Source organism: Triticum urartu, chromosome 2A (assembly GCF_056163025.1).
Source record: "Triticum urartu cultivar PI428250 chromosome 2A, HENAU_Tu73, whole genome shotgun sequence".
NCBI lineage: Eukaryota > Viridiplantae > Streptophyta > Magnoliopsida > Poales > Poaceae > Triticum > Triticum urartu.
In genome coordinates this window covers 202,701,063-202,707,328 of record NC_141874.1, presented here as the reverse complement: position 1 = coordinate 202,707,328, position 6,266 = coordinate 202,701,063, and positions in this window count along the sequence as shown.

Genomic DNA, 6,266 nt, shown 5'->3' with positions numbered 1-6,266 from the left:
ATTTAAAACAAAAAAAACATGCCTTGGTAAGAATAATTAAGATAAAATTGCCTTTCAAAATATATACAATGAGTATTTCGAAAAGGTTTGTCTTTCTTGATAAAAATATGTTTTAGCAATCACTTAGGCGTAGTGTCCCATTTTAAACGATGATCGCTTTGAAAATTGTTGTACACACACACACATTTTTATTTGGTGGTATAATTGATCCTTATGTATGAAAAGAAACACATATTTGTGGTGTGTGTTAAAAAACGTAAAAGAAAGTACATGTCTTGTTGCTTAAAAACATATGCACGTCTTTTCTTTACTCCTTTATTAATTAGCTAAAATATTTTTCTTGAGACACATCTAAAATATTTTTTTTTTGAGAATCCGTACCCAGTTGATTAACTCAGAATATTGTCAGGGATACAGATTAAGTTTGGCTTCACAGCCAGCCAAACATGTCTACCAAAAGGTAAAGAAAGAGCAGCTTTAGCTAAGGAATGTGCTTCTAAATTTGAGTCTCTCTTCTCGTGCAAAACATCGGCCGAAGCAAAATCCTTCAAACTCCTCCTCAGCTCAAAGATGATTGCTTTAGAAGCTCCAAAATAATCAGACTTGAGGTGGATCACTGTATTCAGACAATCAGTAGCCACCACAATCCGAGTGCAGGCAAGATCCTTTGCTAGAGAAAGAGGCTCATTTGCTGCCATGGCCTCCAGAACCTCCGGCAAAATGAGTTCAGCAACAGAAACCGCAGACGCACCCAAAAAGTTACCTGAATCATCTCGGCAAATAGCAGCAAAGGCCCCCCTATCACCGTGCGTCCCGACCGCAGCGTCAACATGAATTTTAACTGAACCCGCTGCAGGTGGTCTCCATGTGGCCCGATGACGTACATGCATTCTTGGATGTTGGACTGCAGGCCGGAGATGGACTAGCTTGGCCTCATGTATGTCCTGTAGATACCCTTTTATGAAAGAAAAAGTAGTTAGAGGTGACTGAAACTGCTCCTCATGAATGAATTTCCTCCTTGCCCACCATATCGACCAGAGGGTAACAAGTAACTTCACAAAATCCTGACCACTTAGCGAATCCTGCATTTCCGTCAGCCAAAGCCTTGCATCATCATGAGTGCAAGCAATCAGGTGGTCGATCAACTCGTCATCCACAAGGGACCATACACACTTTGCCATTGTACAGTTAATAAGTGCATGTCTCCAAGTGTCTGGAGTAGAGCTGCAAATAGGGCATAAATCAGATTCCGTCATCTTCCTATGGCTGCGAACTGATTCAGTAGGAAACGAGTTCCTAGCGAGGCGCCAAGCAAAATTTTTTAGCATTCCCGGAATCTTCATCTTCCACAAGCTCGACCATTGCCTCATTTTCTCACAAGTGTTTGAGGATCCCGGCCTCTCCAACAGCCAATCCTCCCTTCTACACTTTGTCTCCATGAGCAATCTGTACGCTGATCTAACTGTGAATTGGCCTGACCTTTCATAATGCCACGCCCACGAATCGTCCATACTGATCGAACTCAAAGGGATGTTCAGAATAGCTTTGACATCCGGCTCCTGCAGCTGCTCACGCAGAACCGCTCTGTCCCATTGCCTCTCAGCAGGATTAATAAGTTCACTAACTCTCTCAAGTGGGTTTTGACTTCGTGGGTGTAGCGCACGCAACATATGGTCTCTCGGAATCCACTTCTGGTTCCATATGCTAGTTTGCAGTCCATTACCAATTCTTCTAACAATTCGTTGCTTTAACACTTCAGTTCCAGCAAAAATTGCTCTCCAAACCTGGGATGGGTGAGGTCCCAGGGGAGCATCGAGAATGTCACTGTCTGGATAATAAGCTGCCTTCAACGGCTTGGCACTTAACGAATCGGAATTTTGTAACAGTCGCCACGATTGTTTTGCAAGCATCGAGACATTGAACATTTGTGTATCTCGAAAGCCCAGCCCTCCCAAGTATTTTGGCATGGTTAAGGTTTCCCATGAAACCCATGCCGTCTTCCTCACTCCACTTTTACTTCCCCAAAAAAATTGGCGTAGCAGTTTGTCGATGTGCTGACAGAGACCTCTTGGCAGAAGAAAACAGGACATAGAGAAGTTTGGTATCGATTGCGCTACTGATTTTATCAAGACTTCCTTTCCAGCTGCTGCCAAACAGTTCTCGATCCAGCCTTGTACCTTAGCCCACTCTCTGCCCTTGATATACTTAAAAGCTCCATTCTTCGACTGCCAACATCTGACGGTAGCCCAAGGTACCATTCCGCTAAAGATTCATTCGGCACATCTAAAATATTTTTAATTCCTTCTCTCGTATCATTTGTACAGCCCTTTCCGAAAAAAGACTAGTCGCAAGATTCACCTTTTGGCCTGAAGCTGCACAATACTCATCAATAGTCTGGCAAATTTTTATGGCCGCCTCACTGTTTGCTTTGAACAGTAACAAACAATCGTCCGCAAAGAGAAGATGATTAACCGGGGGAGCATTGGGAGCCACTACCACCCCTTGCACATTTTCATCAATACTTCTTGCTCTTAACAAACAGGAAAGGCCTTCCACAGCTAAGAGAAATAAATACAGAGAGATTGGATCTCCTTGTCGTATACCTCTGGTGGGTCTAAACTCCTCCATTTTCACCCCATTCACAAGAACCGAAAATGAGACTGTGGAAACGCAGTCCATGATTTTCTGCACCCAGCCTTGGTTAAACCCCATCTTTAGCATCACAGCCTTAAGGTAGGACCATTCAACACAGTCATAAGCCTTCATCATATCAAGTTTTAGTGCGTGTCTAATAGCATGTAGAAAGTATAGAAGGTTTCATGGGCTGGCTCGCTCGCTGTCCGGCCCACGGAGAGTTTTCCTGGGCTGGCCCGCTTGGTGTAGAATATGAAACGGCATGGCGTTGATCAGTCTGTTTATCCCCTCCTCTTCAGTCTGTTTATCCCCTCCTCTTCCTTGACAGCACCGTTTGGTGAGAGAGGCTGACGAATCCCTAGTGTTCGTGTGGCTCTAAAACTGTTGAGATTTCTGCCCCTTTCTTATTGCCTCAAACTGCTCTCATCATGCACGGATCTGGCCTGCATTCGTCTGGATTTGACATCTCCCCTCGTTTTCAGGCGATTTGTACTCCTTTGATGTCCTTTTTTAGGCATGACATGTCTTATTTTGTGTCTCTTTCCACATAGGGATTTATACCCATGGAAACAAATCCATGCGGCTATGGCAATAGTTTTGTTAGCTCAGTCGACTACGGCTGCGATTAGATCTCAAATTTTAGAGCATGGATTTTTTTGACGCGTCAACGGCGGGCTTACGTGTAACGCCCTCGATGCGGCTATATCTCCCACGTGTCAAAGCACGACTTAGAGGCATAACCGCATTGAAAGCAATGTCGCAAGTGAGGTAATCTTCACACAACCCATGTAATACATAAGGGAAAAGAAACATAGTTGGCTTACAATCGCCACTTCACAATACATGAATAAAGCATTACATCATCCAAATACAATCAAGGTCCGACTACGGAACCAAAATAAAAGAAGAACCCCAAAAGCGACAAGGTCCCCGATCGACCCCAACTGGACTCCTCTACTGATCAACTAGAACGAATCAACACAAAGGACAAGATCTTCATCGAGCTCCTCCTGAGCTTGGTTTCGTCATCTGCACGGACTCATCGGCACCTGCAAGCTGGTTTTGGAAGTATCTGTGAGCCACAGGGACTCAGCAATCTCGCACCCTCGCGATCAAGACTATTTAAGCTTATGGATAAGGTAAAAGTATGAGGTGGAGCTGCAGCAAGCGACTAGCATATATGGTGGTTAACATACGCAAATGAGAGCGAGAAGAGAAGGCAAAGCACGATCGAGAAACTATGATCAAGAAGTGATCCTAGAACAACCTACGTCAAGCATAACTCCAACACGGCGTTCACTTCCCGGACTCCGCCGGAAAGAGACCATCACGGTTACACACGCGGTTGATGTATTTTAATTAAGGTCAACTTCAGGTTTTCTACAACCGGACATTAACAAATTCCCATCTGCCCATAACCGCGGGCACGGCTTTCGAAAGTTCAAATCCCTGCAGGGGTGTCCCAACTTAGCCCATCACAAGCTCTCACGGTCAACGAAGGATATTCCTTCTAGCGGGAAGATCCGATCAGACTCGGAATCCCAGTTACAAGACATTTCGACAAAGACAAAACAAGTCCAGCAACACCGCCCGAATGTGCCGACAAATCCCGATAGGAGCTGCACATATCTCGTTCTCAGGGCACACTCAAATGAGACATCCTACGAGTAAAAGCAACCCTCAAGTTGCCCCAGGGTGGCCCCGCAGTCTACTCGGTCAGACCAACACTTAGAGGAGCACTGGCCCGGGGGGTTAAAATAATGATGACCCTCGAGAGAGCGACTCCCAAGGGAAAAGTAGGTGGTGGTGAGGCAAATGGTAAAACCAAGGTTGGGCATTGCTGGAGGAGTTTTATTCAAGGTGAACTGTCAAGGGGTTCCCATTATTACCCAACCGCGTAAGGAACGCAAAATCCGGGAACATAACACCGATATGACGGAAACTAGGGCGGCAAGAGTGGAACAAAACACCAGGCATAAGGCCGAGCCTTCCACCCTTTACCAAGTATATAGATGCATTAATTAAATAAGATATATAGTGATATCCCAACAAGTAAACATGTTCCAACAAGGAACAACATCTCCATGTTCCAACAAGGAACAAACTTCAATCTTCACCTGCAACTAACAACGCTATAAGAGGGGCTGAGCAAAGCGGTAACATAGCCAAACAACGGTTTGCTAGGACAAGATGGGTTAGAGGCTTGGTTTAACAACATGGGAGGCATGATAAGCAAATGGTAGGTATCGCAGCATAGGCATAGCAAAAGAGCGAGCATCTAGCAAGCAAAGATAGAAGTGATTTCGAGGGTAAGATCATCTTGCCTGAAATCCCGCAAGGAAGAAGAACGAGTCCATGAAGAAGACAAAACGTATGTAGACGAACAGGTCCTCACAAACGCGACGTTACCGGAACCAACCCGAAGGAGCAAACACCGGAAAGAAGCACACAACATAGTAAACAACCAACACATGAACATGGTATGATATGCGGGATGCGGTATGCGATGCATATGCATGATTTGCAAAGGAAAGATGGAACCTGGCCTCAACTTGGAAATCCAAGTGTGCCACTGGAAAGGTGAGATGAAATCGCTTGAAAACGATATAAAAATCACCGGAATCGGAGTTACGGTTTGGAATGGCAAGCAATTCAAATATGGCACCGGCCTGCGATATACAACAAGTAGCCATCTAAATGCAACAAGATGAACATGCTACAACACTCAAACATGACAACAAAATACATGGCAGGGATCCACTCATGATGCTTAGCAAAAGATGAACACTGAGCTACGGCCAATTCATCCATTAACAGGTTCAAACAAGCATGGCAAAAGTGCAATTGGTAAACAGGTTTCAGACTTAGTGAAATTAACACAAGCCTGGAATTTCAGATCAGGTAGCACACTTTGGAGCATGAAAACTAGATGCTACAGGAACTTAACATGGCAAAGTAAAGCATGGCATGGAGCTACTCAACGATCTTAACAAAAGTCCCTTAGTGGCCTTGAGCCAAAAGGGATCAGATAATACAATTGCAAGCATGTGAACATGGCAAAAACATAATCACGTTACAGACTTAGTGAAAAACTGGAGCATGCAAATCAGATATCAAGTAGGCATGTTTACGAGCTCGATGCACTCACTACAGAGTAAGGCATGACAATCTAAGCATACATCCATCAAGAATACACATTATACAAGCTAGACATGGCAAGAACAATAACATAGCATGCACGGATCAACAACAACATCCTCGGAAAAATCGCTAACAAGTAGACAATCTGCCCAGATTCACGAAATAGCAAAAGTAGAGCTCGATTGACTCAAGCTAGGGTGCTCCATAATTGCAAACAAAGACATGGATGGATAGAGCACTACAAGATTAACAAAACATCCTTACTGATCATCCTCAAAAGAGGCACGGATCACTAGGAAACAACATGAACATATGGCATATTGATAAAAATAGACCAAGGACTTAGAGAAATCCTAAGTCCCTGAAATCAGCATTAACGAATGCACCACTTTGCAAGCTTGTGCTAGTCACCACACACATCACAAAAATACATGGATAGCACCTCTGGAAAGATGGCAAAGCATATAACAAAACTCATGTAGAGCTCAAGG